We start from the raw sequence: 16,681 nt of genomic DNA, 5'->3' as shown, positions 1-16,681 counted from the left end.
TCTCACCACCTCCCTGTTTGCCGCCTCCTTCATTATGATCCGCATCTAGGTTGACAGCATATCAGCGCGGATCAGCTCTGATTTATATTTAAAAAACAGTTCCGTCGCCATGATGCAGGCAGTATCACTTCAGAAGTGCTTATTCAGAGCACTAAATCAAGTGCGTCCACAGAGTAATTGATTCAAGCTCTGTTCTTGTTTTTCACTTCGTCGCGTGAAGCTGGCAGGGCGAATCTGCTGTATCTGAAGAGAACAACATGAGAAAAAAAAGGAAAGCAGAGCGAAGAGAGAGAAAAGACCAAAGCCAGGGCTTCAGAGAAAGAATAACTGAAAAGACGGCAATATGAAGCTCAAGCTCAGGGAGTGGAGGAGCGGTGCACGACATTGGCAACGTCAAGTAGTTTGTCTTACTGGCTTTGTCTCAAAGAACACCAGTTGGCTTTTGACAGGTTCGGGGAAAAACTATATGTTTACATCCTCAACAGAGGCGTACCTGTTGACGGCGCAGCAGGTGCACCACACACGGCCCAGAAGCCGTCAGGGGCCCAAGTGAAAATTGGAAAGGAGGACCAAGCACACAAAAACCATTTCGCACAGCAAGATTACTTAAATTTAGCCATACTGCACTAGCTATATAGACACCACCTTTCCACCTTGTGAATAACACTAAATGGTTTGGGTCATAGCCTATTTTATGTATCTTGATTTGTCTTTCTTGAAATGTTCCAAAACTACAATATTTACTCATAATAAATAGGCTATTAGTCCTTTTAACTTGGTTGCTTTATTCTCAAAAGTTAGGAAGGAAAAAGGTATGCTGGGAAATACTTTGTTTATCCAACAACCTCGCTCTTTGTCATTTGTGATAACTTGCGTTGCCATTGTGACAATTTTTTTTTCTCAACAGTTGAACCTTTCAGCAAGAAGCTCTTCAGCAAATGGACAAGAAGTTAGCAGCCGAGGCTAAATGTTTGTATGTGTGTGCAGATGAGCGGGCGCTTTTGTTTGGGGTATTTCGGGCAAGTGGGGGCAACTACAAATAGGCTGTTATGCTGCAGGTCCCCAACAACACAAGCAAACAATATACCTTGGTGCAAATGGAATATGATTCATCCATGATACAGCACAGTGCACGGATAAATTTACCCTGTGAAAAAGAGAAGGCAGTTATTTTGTTTGGTTTGACAGTCGATCCATAAAAGCTTCCCGTGTCCGACAATTTATTCTCTCCAATAATAGTATCCAGACATGTTCTTAAAGCCCATTAGAAGGATGTTGTCTCTTTATCATGTTATTATTTATTAAGGGTTTGACCTCTCTTTCATATGAGAACAGTTAGTGCTAGTTGATGAGTTTTGAACTGACAACATCAGCAAACAACGATGCAGCAGTCATCCCATTGTTTTATTCAAATGTTGCAAAACCAATGACAAGCTTAGGGAAGTCCCTGAAGTAATAAAAGGAAAACTGTTGGCACAAATGTGTGTTTATGCCACCAGTGCTTGTAGTAAGAAGCTGACTGAGAACACAGGTTTTTAGGGCTGTTAAAGCTCAATGTTCACCTACAGCTCCTGGATTTAAATGTGTGTGTGGAACATCACTTACACACACATGCATCTTCATGTTTTAATCCATCTACTGCTCAAATGTCTGCAGCCCAGTATGAGCTGAGTTCGATGGCCTTTGCCATTGTGTGTGTGTGTGTGCGTGTGCGTGTGCGTATCAAATCTGTTTTGTGTAGCATTTCCATTTAAACTTGGGAGACTTCCGAGAACAGTTCTGTTTATTGGCAAGCCCTCCTCTCCTTTCCTCTCTTCACCCTGAAGGGTTAGCAATGTGAATATTAGATAGGGACAGATTGTATTAGATAACACAGACCTACATAGAGCCATGCACAGATTCACACACACGGGGTGTTTTATGACTTACTAATTCACAGATGGTGAAGACGTGCGTAATTGAAGAACTCTTTACAACAGTTTAATGATACAAGAACGGTGCCTGTATAACAACAGGTTTCTATTAACAACTTTAACTAAAAGAACTTATTCATTTTTTATTACTGTCAACTTTGAAAGTGTTTTTTTCTCATGACACTTACACTTTAAAAAGGTGCCATGTTTACATTTTTACAGTGTTTTATTTGCATTCTTGATATCCGTAAGAAGACATTTCTGTGGCCAAAAACCATTTCGATATAGTTTTAAGTCTTCTCTCTTAAGATTTGCATTAGAGCGATACCAAGAACAGCCTGTTTTGTGTCTGCATCTTGATATCAATAACCCTCTCCTTTGATTGGCTGACACTTTTCTGAGTCACACACACCCAGGCCAAGCACAGGTTTTCTTAGGGCTTGTAGCTTGTCAACTCTACGACTTTCACAATGTTTATACAGCAACTACACCTGCTTTACAATAAAAAAAATTTAAAAAAAGACAAGGACATTTTAAAGTAAGGGAACAGTATTGCAGAAGTCTGCTAAGTTCTTTAAAGAAAGAAGTAGGACGCTAAGGCTTATACATCTTGCAGTATTACTCAAATTGAACACTGTATTGTTTCATGTCCTTATTTTCATAACAATCGATGCATATTACTGTTTCATATCTTGGAAAGACACACAACATTGGTCCATTGGTGCGTGCACAGGAGGGAGAAGCCCACACAGCACACTGGGGGCCCAAACAAATCTCTCTTAACTTTACTTTGTAAAGCTGGGGCCTCAGGCAAACACTTAGATGAGAAGATGTTTTTTTCACATTAGGCAAGGTTTGAAATCTGTAAATGTGTGCTTAGGGATTTGTGTAAAAAATGGGCTTGAAAGAAATGAGTGTTGAGTACTGCAGAGTGTAGCATAATGAGGGATATGAAAGGGTATACATCATGAATGCTTAGGATGGAAGCACACGCGCTCAAATCACATAAGGAGCTACATTACCATAAAGGTAATACGGTAATCGTGTGGTAGGACATGGTGTGGATGTGTGGAGCAGGCAATGCACACAGGCGTAGACAGCATGCAAAAACAGCCCTACACTTCACAGGCAGTTGAGGTATACAGGCAATTGCTCAGTGGGCTGGGGATCTGTCCATCAAAACAAGTCTCCGGGGAACAGGAAAAGGCGCGGGTAAGACCCAGCCCGTTGGCTTGTTTTCCTTCCCTGTGCCTGTCTAAAAAAAAATTTCAAAAGGCATGTGTATTAAAACACATTGTGCTTTTCGTTGACAGTTACACCTCGGCAAGGGAACATGTCCACAGTATAGTATATATTCAATGCAGCCATGAACTCTAAGAGTTGGCTGCCAGGATGTAAACAAAAAATCCATGTGAGGAAAGGGGCTGTGTGTGTGTGTGTGTGTGTGTGTGTGTGTGTGTGTGTGTGTGTGTGTGTGTGTGTGTGTGTGTGTGTGTGTGTGTGTGTGTGTGTGTGTGTGTGTGTGTGTGTGTGTGTGTGTGAGGTAAAGAGGAGGGGAAAAAAAAAAGCTTCAAAGCTGGTCTACAGCTGAGAAGGGGGGTTAAAAGGGGTTGAGACTTTCCTCCGGTTCTCAGGAATGCGGAGCAAGAGCAATAACACATTCCCTATGTGGAGCACAGTGAGCGACATAGGATGGATAGCATGTAAACACACACACGTAGCAACAGAAAGTCTGGACTATCTTGGTCTGTTCTCCCCGCACATATCAAGTGGCCATCTGGTGAACTAGACGGTCCAGGAGGCGACTGAGTCAGACTGTTGTCCAGCCCCGCAGCCATTTATTTCTATTCTCCTCACAAACGCTTATGAGCTCGCCCAGCCGCCTCTCCTCTTCTGTCGTGCTTGTAACCCATGCAGTTACCCTCGCACCATCCTTTGAAAACGCAGAGACAAGGGGTTGATGTCAAGGGAGGTAGGGAAGCTTAAACAGAATAGCAAAAACGTGCTCACCACCCTTGACATGCTGGGTTCACAGAGAGTGAAGTGGTGGCACGGGGTGAGAGATGAAGGGAGAGGGGCTCCACTAATCACACCATAGTGTTCCCATTACATCAAATCATTTCCTGGCTGGGTGTCGCCCTGGCATCTCCACAATATTCCACTGTGATCCAGACGAAAGCAGACGCAGCCTGTGAGAGGACAGTGTATATGCTTTCTATTGATCTACTTGTTAAGGCTTGTTGAGGCTTGAGGTGCCTGGAGCCTCATCCATTAAAACATAACACAAAACGAAAGCCAGAGAGAGAGAGAGAAAGAAAGCACTATGGCTTTATCCGAAATTTCATCATGCTTGTCGAGTCATTTCAGAGTGTAGTCAAAGCTGAGAAAATGATATCAAAAGGATCATATTGTGCGTAATGATGTAAAGTAGTTTCAGCTTTGAAATATAATAGAAAATCAATGTTACTGGATGTTTTTGGTTTCTTATCCCAAAAGGGGCTCGAATGTGGTTGAGAGAAGTTTGTGTGGACAGAAGAGCCTCCTCTTACAGAGGAGTGTGATCATATTAGCCTGTACAGACAGAGAACTTGTTGCTAACAAACTGGGATTATGGTTTTGTCATTTCTGTGTGCCTCTTGTTTTGTTTTATTAAGTTCATTTAGTTAGTTAACTTGTAATGTCACTGAGACTCTTCATATTGCTGAAGCAGAAACCAAACTACGAAAATGGTGCTTGAGAGATGTAAAGTTAATGTACTTAAATCTTTACTGTGCATTTTAGGCAAGAAAATCAATACTACTCGGGTATCTCTCCATTAAATATGAAGGTACGACCAGGAGACCATTAGCTGACTTTAATTAGCATAGCCATCACTGCTTCCTGGGGTCTGTTTTGGACCCAAAAAAAAAAATACTCCATAACACCTCGTAAAACCACAATTTGCTTTTTTTTTTAATTTTTTTTTATTTCAGTTGTTGTAAAGATATAATGTGTTAATTATGGTTGTGGTGCTGGTTTATGAAGCTGCAGTCAGGAGACAGCCGAGCTCAGCACAAAGCAGGGGAGACGGCCAGCCTGGCTCTGACTGCAACTTGTCAAATTTACACTTTGTCAGTCTTCTCATCCAACTCTGAGTAAGAACAGCACAATTTCAAAGTAAACAGTACTTTCACTCATGTTTGTTTACGTCTATGTCTTGTGAGTCTATATCTATTCTCATGAAAAAGAAAGAACAAACCTGTTGCCCCTCAGATCTGTGTGTTCACTTTAGGTGTTTAATGTATATTCTTCCATCAAAAACCAAACATCAATATTCTACTTTGTAGAAGTTAGTTGTGAAAGAAAACATACAATGTCATTACATTTGACAACTAAAATAAAACTAGCCAGTTACTGCTTGAGTGCCACAATGTTGTGTAGTGTAGTAAATAATCTGCTTGCTCTCAGTTCATGGCATGAGGTCATAAACTGAGCTGAACTATAATTTCACATGTTGGAAATCCTCCAACTAGGAGATGTCAATGGCCGTATTGAGGTTGTAAAGTCATTGTACATTTTAATTATGCTTGGAAAACGTTTGTGTCTGCACTCTGTCTGTCTACGTCTGCACTGCGCTTTTCCATCCATCCTTACTAATAGTCATGAGTGCCTAACATAATACCTGGCTGGCTGTATGAGCGGGAAGGCCCTGGCTTGAGTGGCTGGCTGATTTACAGGCGTTCTGGGTGGCTGGCTCACCAGACAAACCCTGAATCCCAACTGGACTTGCTGGGCTCACTGGGAGGACCGGCTACTCATCTTCCTACAGCGCGGACAGACAAAGGCAGGCCTGTTCCTCTGGGAGCCAGCAGGCAGAGGCTGACTTCCCCTTACCAAAAGAGGCAGAAGGAGAAGGGGGGGAAAGTGAGACAGATGAAGAAATTGAAGAAAGGGATAAGGCTGAGAAAGATAAAGAGCCGGAAAGAAGAGGCTGATTTCTATCAACTGGTAGCTGTCAGAAAATGGAAAGATTATAAAAGATGAGGGGAGGAACAGGAGAGGTTTGCAGGTCGAGCACTGCCTATATGCTGTACATTCTCCAATATGCTTTATGTGTAATGACCTGCAATCAATCAAAATGTTGCTTTCCATTGCCCTTTTCACAAAGTATTTGTCTCGCAGCCTCTAAGTAGACACAGCAGGAACAATCCACTCTAAATGCTAAAACTATCAACATCCATCTCCCATGTGGTTGTTTCAGTGGCATTTAACTGCACTGTGAGTAAAGACACCTCTCCCTCCTCCATCTTGCTGTCCTTTCATCCCTCTGTCCATCTCAGCAGCACCTACGAGGGCTCGCCACCTTTCCTCCTGGCCTGCGGCCTCATCCATCTGTGCCTGAAAATAACTGCTGCCATGTGAAGCACTTTGGAGGATTTAGATGGCCCAGGTATCGTTTTCCAGATTTCTCCTTTTTACTTTCTTCCACATTTGTCTATACTTGCCAACCAAATTTGCAGCAGACACAATACACAATACTACATAGTAGCAATTTTAAGCATATAAACACATATGACCTTAAGGACTAAGAGGACATTTTACTATTGTAAATATTTTCAACTGTAAATACAACTTATATCTATAGATAAAGTACTGTACAACGAAATAGGTCCATTAGATAACACTTGTGCCATACTTGCTATTTTCAGACAAAAATAAAATTATAGAAATGTTTTATAACCTCTTATATAATTCGGCTTTTGTTAAACTACCAACATAACATTTAAATTAGTAAATTTTTGCAGTGCTGTTCCACCTGGCGTCCTTCTGCTAGCTGAACGAGGCATGATATCAATGTGGTGATCTAACTCTGACCAATACCGTGAAACATATTTCCCTAAATGTCGAACGATAGCGGGAGAAATACAGGCTGCTGGGCCAAGTCTTTTCTTCTTTCCTCGACTTTTTTAACCCGCTGCTTATGTTTACATTGTTTCTTATCGGTTTTACCATACCTCAAATTCAACAAATCTCTCTTATCAAAGTCATAATTTTACTGAAAACATATTCTCTTTCTGAGTTGTCACATATTCCTGTGCATCTCTGTGATGGGGTTTCTAATGAAAGCAAGCCTTTACTTATACTTACATAAAGCCACTATATGGTGCTTAACATTGGCCTTACTCTACTTAATAGCCTTTTTATCTTCAGTGTCATCACTGTTATGCATCTATAGGGATTTACTTTACGTCTGTGGTATTCAGTATGCAGTGTTTTTCTCATATGGCTAATAAAAATTTCATACAGCAGGATATTTCTCTATCTCTGCTATGGTTAATAGTTCTGGTGTTGTTGTTTTTATGAAGGCTAGTCCTCCTTCCTTCTTTGTGATGTATTCATCCTTCTCCAATGTATTATAAGGATTAATATGCTTCATTCCATCTCATTCTTCTCTTGTTCACGATCATGATGCCAGCCGCTGGGAGAGAGGGCCACATCTGGCATGCAGCTGGCCACCACAGAAAGACAGGCAGATGGAGACGACTGAGAGGAAAGTAAGAGTAAAAAGGAGAAGAGACTGTAACACAGGGAGCCGTGAAGGGCGATGGTGTGATAAGAAAATATATTAAAGGTTGGTGAGTGCTGCAGAAATGAATGGAGAAGTAGAGGGAAAGAAAAGAAACAAGGAAACAAGGAGTAGTGTAAAAAGATTAAAAAAAATTACATTAAAAAAAAAAAAAAAAAAGCCAAAATAAGATTTGGTAACTTGCAATTTATACAGAAGAAGTGGAGCAAACAGGGAAATAATGGAGAGAAAAGATTACAGGAAAGACAGCAACGTCGGAAAGAGAGCGAGAAATGAAAAGAGGCAGAACACAGGAGAGATGGACTGAGGGAGGCGGAGAGAGATGAAGGGAGTACAGTCATGTGGAGTCAGATGCTCCTAATCAGCTGCGTTACTGTCAGAGCTCCTTGCCATAGCAACCGTGAGTCATACCACCAGTAAACAGAGGGAATGTTTTATAAACCCAAGGCCTCGATGGCACATTCGCTGTGGCATCACTCCACGTTTTACAAGCATACTGGAGCAGGAGGCGAGCCGCAAACTGGAGCGCACAGAAAATAACACGTGCTCTTTTCCGTCAGCCACCGTCATTTTTACTGGTGGATTTGTTACTGACATTGAAGTAAAGTTTACGAGGAACCTGTAGGAGGAACAAAGATTCTTTGTCCACCGTTATGTGGTCAGTACGGCCGCTGACGTCATATTTAAATAAATATATATATATATAATGTCCCTTTGGGGATTAATGAAGTAACTATCTATCTATCTATCTATCTATCTATCTATTGTTTTTAAAAGACGTCGCGCCCAAACGGATTTGCTTGTGGCATAACACAATAAAAAAAAGAGCATCCAAAGTGGAAATTACACGGTCTACAAATCACAAGTTATTCCATTTATGAAAATGTGGTTTCTGCAATTCAAAAAAATCAAGATCAGCTTTATAACCCATGACATAGTGATAGTTTATTGTCGATTTCTTCAACAACAGTTGAACAAGATAGTTGCAAGTAAAGAAGCTACAGTTGTCAGTTTGTTGGGCATTCAGGCAACACGTGCTGTAGCCTGACTGAGACTGGGATTATGAGGCAGGCACTGATATATATACATAAAGGAAAAATCAGCAATGATTATTTCTAATAAGCACCACTTGAATAAAGTTGAATTGCCACTGAAAACTGTGTTTTTCACTTTATTCCAAGTTGCACTAATCACAAATTCAGGTGTGGAGGAATATTTCTCAGTTATTTTGATCTCTTGAATTTGGTTATTGAAGTGTAGCTAATGATTTTACACATTAAAGTATGTTCACAGGTCTTGGGGAGTAGCGCTGCGAATGTTAAGTCTTTTGTGGCTCAAGAGGAAGCTGCACAAAGTTTGATAAATAGTCTCAAGTGATTTCGTAACATCTGCAGTGAGCTAATATTAACTGTTCTGTCTTTTTTGTTGTTGTTGCTCTAGCTCTTTTAAGCACCACCTAAGGAACATTTAATTTCATGAGTATCAACTTCAAATGTTATGCAAAATAATCCCCTCCCCCTGTGTCAATCCTGCATCCCGTGAAAACTTTTCAAACACTTCTGTCTTATAGTCGTGTTCCTTGAACTTTATTTTGTCACCAGTGCATAAACAATACAGTTCGCACACACAAAATTAGTCAGTGTTCATCAAAACAATCGTTTTTATCCAGTGACTCATTCTTTTTTTTAGCTGGAGGCAACTTGTAAACTTAAACTTAACGTGCCCTCTCTCTCTCTCTCTCTCTCTCTCTCTCTCTCTCTCTCTCTATCACACACTTCAGGATACACACAGAAAGAGTCTGATTGCTGTACGTGTCCTCTAGCAGACGACTGCATGGTATCAGCTGTCCTGCATCCGTCTGCCTGTGGGTCTCTGACGGCTTGGGACAGGCCTGCGGAGCCGCACAACACACACCACACACCACACGCATGCTTTAAGTGTTGTCAACCCACGCCTCCACCCCGGCCCCACCTCCCCCACTGCCGACTCTCTCACCCCATCCCTCTCACTCTTCACATAGCACAGTGAATAGGCCCCTGTGTGCTCGGGGAAGATTTAACTTGGGTTCTGTCTGTCGCTAACAATCTTTCTCTCCCTGAAATAGTCCAGCGGAGAAGTCAGCGTGAACCCAACGCTCAGCAGCACACACACTGTACAGGCAGAGAGAAAGTCATCGCATGTGGACTCTACAGGTTCTGTGAATGTCCCAAACAATACCTGCGTTCCTCTGATGCATCACTGTCAGCACACGCCATCTGGGCTCATTTACCAGAGATCACACGGAGAATGCTGGCTATGCAATCATGATTTATTTGTTGAATCCTGGGAAAGTTGAAAGCTTGTATAGGGTTTTGCAGCTACATATATGTCGTGCAATACGTTCACACAGTTACATATAATCTAACGTAGACACGAACGGCTATTTCTTCTATCGGACATGGGGACAACCGCCCTAGATGCTTAAGAGTTAATCATTTTGGGAAACATGCCAGAGTTATATGACAAATCCGATCCCACTCTAGGTTGTGTGTCTACTATAAAACTATATGCTGTAGATGATTAGCTCAGCATAGCAACGGGAAACGCAGAAACGTCCTGCCAGCACCTCGAAACACCAACAACATAAACCAACAACAGGTTGTGGTTTTAGAAGTGACCAAAGTGCCCGAAAATAACAAACACATTTGTCCTCATGCTAGGCAAAGCTTTAAGTATATATATATTTTATATTTGACTGAAATAACTTGTAGCTGACATGTTATTCCTGCTAACTGTTACAGTTGTTACGCACGCTAAAATAAGTGGAAGTAGCTTCATATTTCACATTCAGACAGTGGTAATGATTTTATCATGACTGTCATCAAGAAACTTAACAAGTGTATTTCCCAAAATGTCAAACTACTTTGTGCAGGGACGGGCAACATTTTTCTAGAGGGCCATTAGAAGAAGTAAGTGATGGCCGACACATTGGACAACTGAATTAAAACATGAAACTCATAAATGAGTTTGGTCCAAATGACAGATTGCTTAACAAAAGGCTATTTTGCAGCCCACGCGAGTTGGTCCGTCTCAGTTCGACCCAAACCAGCCGACGGTGTCACCTGCGGGTCAGTTTGTCGCCAGTGGGAACCTCTCTGCTCACTTCTTTCAACAGCCAATCAGCTCGTAGCAAAGTCAGCTGATCACAGTTCATTTTAGACGGAAGAAAAAGAGGAACACCTCGTCAATTTATTTGAGGAACTACCATGTCTGTATGACAAAAAGTGTTGCAAGTAACTCATCACTAAAGTCAATCATGTTTACACACTTAGACGCTACAAATCATATCCAGCGACAAAAAAAGAAGCCTTTTTGTAGAAACTGTAATGACCTTAAGTGTGTTCACACAACAGAAGAAGGTACAGGGTTAAAAGCACTCTGTATCAGGCATTCATTTATTGGGTGCGAGGTGAATTTGGGACAAACCATGTGAAAACAATTGACAGACACCAAGCAAAGCGGTTGCTAAAAGGCTTGGAAAAGAATATAGATCCAATCGGACCATGAGGGACGGATGTGGTGTTCAGAGGCTTGGTTTAAGCATTTGAGGTTTTCTTTACATGCCCATTATCGGACTGTTGCGTCTGAACTTCAACAGCTAAACAGGCTAAAAAAAATTTTTTTTAAAAAAGGGTCAACATATAAAAATAAATCATGACACCAATTAGATAAAAAATGCAACCCAGACAACTCAGAGTGACAGTTATTAGTTGTGATGAGCGCTCCACTCGGAGTTGCGGCTGCCAAGAAATACCCATTTCCACTTTTCTTGTTATCTGCAGAAAAAAACGCCACTGAAGCAAGAGACATAAACTGCTGATCGCCAGGGAAACAGGCGTACACGTACACGTCTAACGCACACACAAGCCAGCCAGCGTCCCTCAACGCACACGCGCATGGTCAAACGCACAGAGAAAACGCAAATTTCTGCCTTCACACATGAGTGTCCACTAGACGGGCGTTCAAAACCATCGCTCCAATCATTTATCAATGCAGTCTAACGTAATACACACCAGTAACAGCACATTGCATGCGCACAAACAGACAAAACAATAGGCCTGAGTCATTGTACTGAGAGCATGCCATTAGTGTGCGTAGTAATGGAACTATATGGGAGAAAGGAGTGGTTGCATTTAACTAGCCTGCAGAAATCAGATAACTCCACTCAGCACATACTGAAGGCACTTAGGCATCAGACAGCACCGAATGTGTGGAAGTGAGAGGGAGAAAGCAAGAGGGAGGATGACGTGGACTTAAATGCCAGAGGACATGTACATCTTCTGGGTCGGAGGTTCTGTGCAGACTGACGTGATCACGTCCAATGAGGAGAGGAGTCTCTGCCTCAAATTAACGGCAGCGACCAGGGAGCAAATGGAAATCATCTCCCCGTTGGCCGATTCCCACTTTTCACTCTCCTGCTGTGTCGTCTGTCACTCTCTCCTTCTCCCTTTTTCCTCCACAGACTCAATCTTTCTCCACGGCTCTCCTTATATCAGTTATCTCTTCGTTTCTCTGCCCCTCTCCACTTCAGCACCCGGCTCGGCATGAGCACTTCCTCTTTCCTCTCCTCATGCCTCTCCATTCCTTCGTCTCCTTCAACATCCTTCTCAAAACGCATCGTTTTATTCTGTTTCTTTAATTAATCCCACTACCAGAAATAGAATCCCGTAATCAATTTAAAAGGGTTCAGTTTCATTCATTACCACCCACACACCCGCATATTACAAACGTAGTGTGCACAGTACCAGCACTGTACATCCTTCAAATATGATCAGTCACTGTGCAGCACTGCAGTCAGCTTAGAAAACATACCTCTACTGCAGTTATACATGTTATAGTTTCAGTCAAGACGTATGGAATCTTTCTCTGTGAAGGCTCAACGATTCAAGTTTTCAAGAAGCAGCAGGTTTACAAAATAAACTAGTCATGAACCAATCCAGGACTTTCTCCAGCCTCTGACCTGCGGTCTGACACAGAGGCTGGTGTGTGTGGCCCAGAGGAAGCGCAGCGTGGCTGCCGGGCCGGCAGGAGCTGGAAGTGGAGCTGCTTGTTTAGCAGACCCACCCTGACCAGCACAAAGGGGGGCAACGCCCTCCTCCACCAGCAGCCAACCTAGACAGCACCCTGATTGGCCAGCTGGATGACCTTTGATCCCCGTTGTATTGTGGTCTCAGCTGGGCCAGCCCCTCCCCCTTGTGTGTGTGTGTGTGTGTGTGTGTGTGTGTGTGTGTGTGTGTGTGTGTGTGTGTGTGTGTGTGTGTGTGTGTGTGTGTGTGTGTGTGTGTGTGTGTGTGTGTGTATGTGTGGACAACAAAAGACAGCTAAGTCCTAATGCAGCAATCAGAGCAGTGGAAGAGGGGAAATGGTCTAAGGGGAAATGGAGTGTGTGTGTGTGTGTGTGTGTGTGTGTGTGTGTGTGTGTGTGTGTGTGTGTGTGTGTGTGTGTGTGTGTGTGTGTGTGTGTGTGTGTGTGTGTGTGTAATTATGTTCTAGTTGTGATGACTGAGTTGCAGCAGTGATTAGCTCCATCAGAGCCAATTTATGTCCAGCAGTCACTTTGACTTTGACCAGCTCTGTTCTCCAGCTTCAGGCCAAAACGTGGCCGTCTTCTGACCCCAGCTTCGCTAACTCCAGATGTGGACCAAGCATTTCTCAAAGCCCTCTGGCTCAAACTTGTCCCCTTTTAGCCCCTAGATCACAGCTTCGTGATCAAACCTAGTCTTCCTTTAGCCCTTTAGACTGAGCCTTGCCTTATTTTAGCAGCTCCAGCACAAATGCCGCCTTTCGCTAACACCAGCCACGGACCAAACATAGCCGAATGAGAACAAATCTCATTCCAGGCCCAAACCAAATCCAACATTTCTCAAAGCTCTCGAGCCCAAACTTGTCCCCTTTTTTTGCCCCAGCTCTAGACTAAACCTATCCTCCGTTCAGTTGCATGTGTGAACTAAACCGAGGCTTCCTTTAGCAGCTCTTGCACAAACTCAGATTTACCAAACTTCCCATCCTCTAAAGTCATGTAGGGCCAGATTTAGAGATCCGCGAGCCCCGACCCAAACTGTCCACACAAGTGGTTGAGGGCTGGGATGACTGAGACACCCTGAGCCCTACAACCTCGCTCTGAGCGAGCGGGTCAGGGCAGACCACCCCCTATAACAGCATGACTGGCTGTCTGAGGAATGCCGTGTCATTTAACAGATGGAGCTCCACAGACAATAGAGCCACATGCATTAACTAGGCCCTATATAGGAAGGCATGTGCCAAGTGTGTGAGCGTGTTGAGCGCGCGTGTGTGTGTGTGTGTGTGTGTGTGTGTGTGTGTGTGTGTGTGTGTGTGTGTGTGTGTGTGTGTGTGTGTGTGTGTGTGTGTGTGCGCGCGCATACAGTGCAATACAGTGTGACTCCAGTCTTCCAGCACATTGGTACTTTTGGCACATGTTTGTTCTCATGCTCCGTGAATCTTCCCTTCATGTCAGGGGAACAGGGAGACATCACAGGAAAGCTGCAGCGTTTCTTCTTCTCTCTCCCCCCCCCCCACCCCTCCAACCAGGAAGAAGCCCCCTGAAGAACTTTGAAAAATGATGCAACCACAGGCACCCCAAAAAAACCACTTCACCACACAGCATGATGCAATGGAAGGAGATGGAGAAAATCCTGGAGACAGGTTGAACTATGGTCTCCCTTATTCAAACTCAGAGCGCGTGTAGTTTCGGTGGCCATGCTGTCCTGCCTGGAACAAACGCACCTCCAGGAAACCTACGACCCAATAATGACCCAATAGTCACCGTGACTCTTTACAGCTCAATCGATATCACATCTCATTCCCACGCCAATAATGACGCAATAAACTTATTTTACTCACCATGATCGCCGTAATAGGATCATAATAGGAGCTATATTTCAATCATGATCATAAAGTTAGAGTTTTGTTTTTGTTTCTTTTAATTTTCTATGGTATCTTTTGAAGAGTCCTATTGAACCGTGTAACCAGCGGAGACTATCTGCGTGCGGGGGGTTGTGTGTGTGTGTGTGTGTGTGTGTGTGTGTGTGTGTGTGTGTGTGTGTGTGTGTGTGTGTGTGTGTGTGTGTGTGTGTGTGTGTGTGTGTGTGTGTGAGGCGATCAGAGCCAGAATTGACGCTCTTCGGTTATGAATAACGTCTGTAAACCGTTATCATAAAATCTGGAGCCGCCACATTTCATTCATTTGACACAAATGGGCCCACTGGCGAGGTCCACATCCAAAAGCGCTGCAGTTATATCCAAACAACATAATTACCCCCCGAAACTCACAAATCAAATCATCCCGAGTGGATCGATCTCCTCTTAACTGAGCTTTAGGTCGTTACAAAGACATTATAGGGTTAGAAAATAACCCTGGAAGTGTCAGTTCGGCTACATAGGGATGCCCGACTGGACGTGAATCCGGTGAACTCACCCAAGAGAACGACGGATGATCGGCTCCCCGCTCCTCCTCTGTGTAAATCCAGGACCCCGGACACAAATAAATGAGAGAGGAGAATGATCTTGGAATTGGTAATCTCACCAAATCTTCCTCATCTGCACTATGAACGCGATGTATGTATGGAGGCGACGTGGAGCCGCAAATCAACCTGGTCGGTGCACACACACACAAACAAAACGGTTGACAACAGCGATCCTGTCTTATATGTAATCACACCCAAATAAAACTAAAAAAAAAAAAACAGAGAGCACCGAGTCTGCATTTAAGGGTGATTTCTGTGAAAATTGGTGTGTCTGTAGTAATCTCGGATGCTTTGGTTGTTGACTGTGCACTTACTGGGCTGCTTCCCCCGGCTCCACCCGCTAACCCAGCCTTCCCAGTGAGCCCATTGGCACAGACGGCCGGACATGCAAATCCACTCTTCCCATTGATGTTTTCCAGAAAAGAAAAAAAAGAAGCAGCGCAGGGTTCCGTTTCAATTGCTCTACTGCGCCACCGTGCGGCATCTGTGATTAAGTGTTACTCTAATCATCCCTGTAGGGAAATTGTTGTGCTGGTAGAGAATAGTTTCATATCCAGGCTGAACAGAGCTTAGCTAAAGTGCACTTTGTCGGGTTTGGTGTTCAGCAGTTTATTTTGATGGACTTGATCTCAGATCTCTGAGCCCCTACAGTAACCAGGACATCTTTTTTTTTTTCAATTGACTAAATCTGTGTCCTACCTTAGTCAGTAATAGCCAGGAATGGAAGAAGTGCTCAGGTCCTTTCCCTTAAATGAAACTAATAACGCACTGGGAAAATACTCCACTACAAGTTAATGCCTGCATTCAGAAACCTACTCAAGTAAAAGTATTATCAGCAATATGTCGTTAAAGTATCAAAAGTAAAAGTAGACACTGTGCAATAAATGCTCCCTGTCAGTGTGTAATATTACTGCTGCATTACTGTGCATTTTAGTGCTGTGGTTATTGAAGGTTGTGTTTATTTTAACAATCTTATGTAGGATAGAAATTCAAGGTTGCATAAAATGGAAATACACAAGTAAAGTACAAATACACTATGAAAAAAAACCCTCCATTACTTGCATTGAAGATGTAATTTAAATGGAATTAATTAAAACAATTTTAAGGTATAAACTGTACTTAGATTATTAAAAGTACCTGTTTGTTCCCTGTGAGTGTTACATAATAATATGTTCTTGGATTATTATTATTATTATAAATTGGAGTTTATTTTTGCTATATAATTCACTGTTGGGTATTTTATGAGCTCATTCTATAGTATATTTTGTATGTAAAATCATAGTCTGTACAACCGGTAGTTACCAGAGCTGTTGGATGAATGTAGCGGAATAAAAGCTAATCATAGTATTTTCCATTCAAAAACAATATCCTGATATTTTCCTTTGCACAAAATTTTATGAAAATACTGAACCATTTACTCAGAACGTGCCTCATTGTGTTTTTAACTTAATAAACGAACTGATTGTGGTAGAAATCCCCCCACACACCAGTCCAGTGAAACCGGGGCCCAAAAAGAGCCAATTCTGCTCCAATAAAACCGAAGCCAGCTGCTTTGTACGCGCAGAGGAACACTTCAACTTTCCGTTGCGTGAAACTATAAGAGAAGAATGTGCTTTTTCTTCTCTCAGCATGTGCTGCAGCCATTAGCTGTGGCTGATTCCCAAAATTCAGAAAAATAA

General features: G+C 42.8%; 1 protein-coding gene across 1 annotated transcript in view; it reads right to left on the bottom strand.

The window, feature by feature from the left end:
- numbl (NUMB like endocytic adaptor protein) overlaps positions 1-15,391 on the bottom strand; it is a 60,283-nt gene extending 44,892 nt beyond the window's left edge. Inside the window, exons 1-2 of the mRNA XM_069696314.1 lie at positions 15,317-15,391; positions 14,954-15,128 (exon numbers count right to left, since the gene is read on the bottom strand). The gene's annotated coding sequence lies outside the window, so the exon portion shown is untranslated. The remainder of the gene's footprint in view (positions 1-14,953; positions 15,129-15,316) is intronic.
- Between the last annotated feature and the right edge of the window lie 1,290 nt (positions 15,392-16,681).

Source organism: Brachyistius frenatus, unplaced genomic scaffold, assembly GCF_029030835.1.
Source record: "Brachyistius frenatus isolate BFR_SWC_R1_liver_20210118 unplaced genomic scaffold, ASM2903083v1 Contig_1, whole genome shotgun sequence".
Taxonomy (NCBI): domain Eukaryota; kingdom Metazoa; phylum Chordata; class Actinopteri; family Embiotocidae; genus Brachyistius; species Brachyistius frenatus.
Note: the sequence above shows the minus strand (reverse complement) of the source record. Positions and strands in the feature narration are given on the sequence as shown.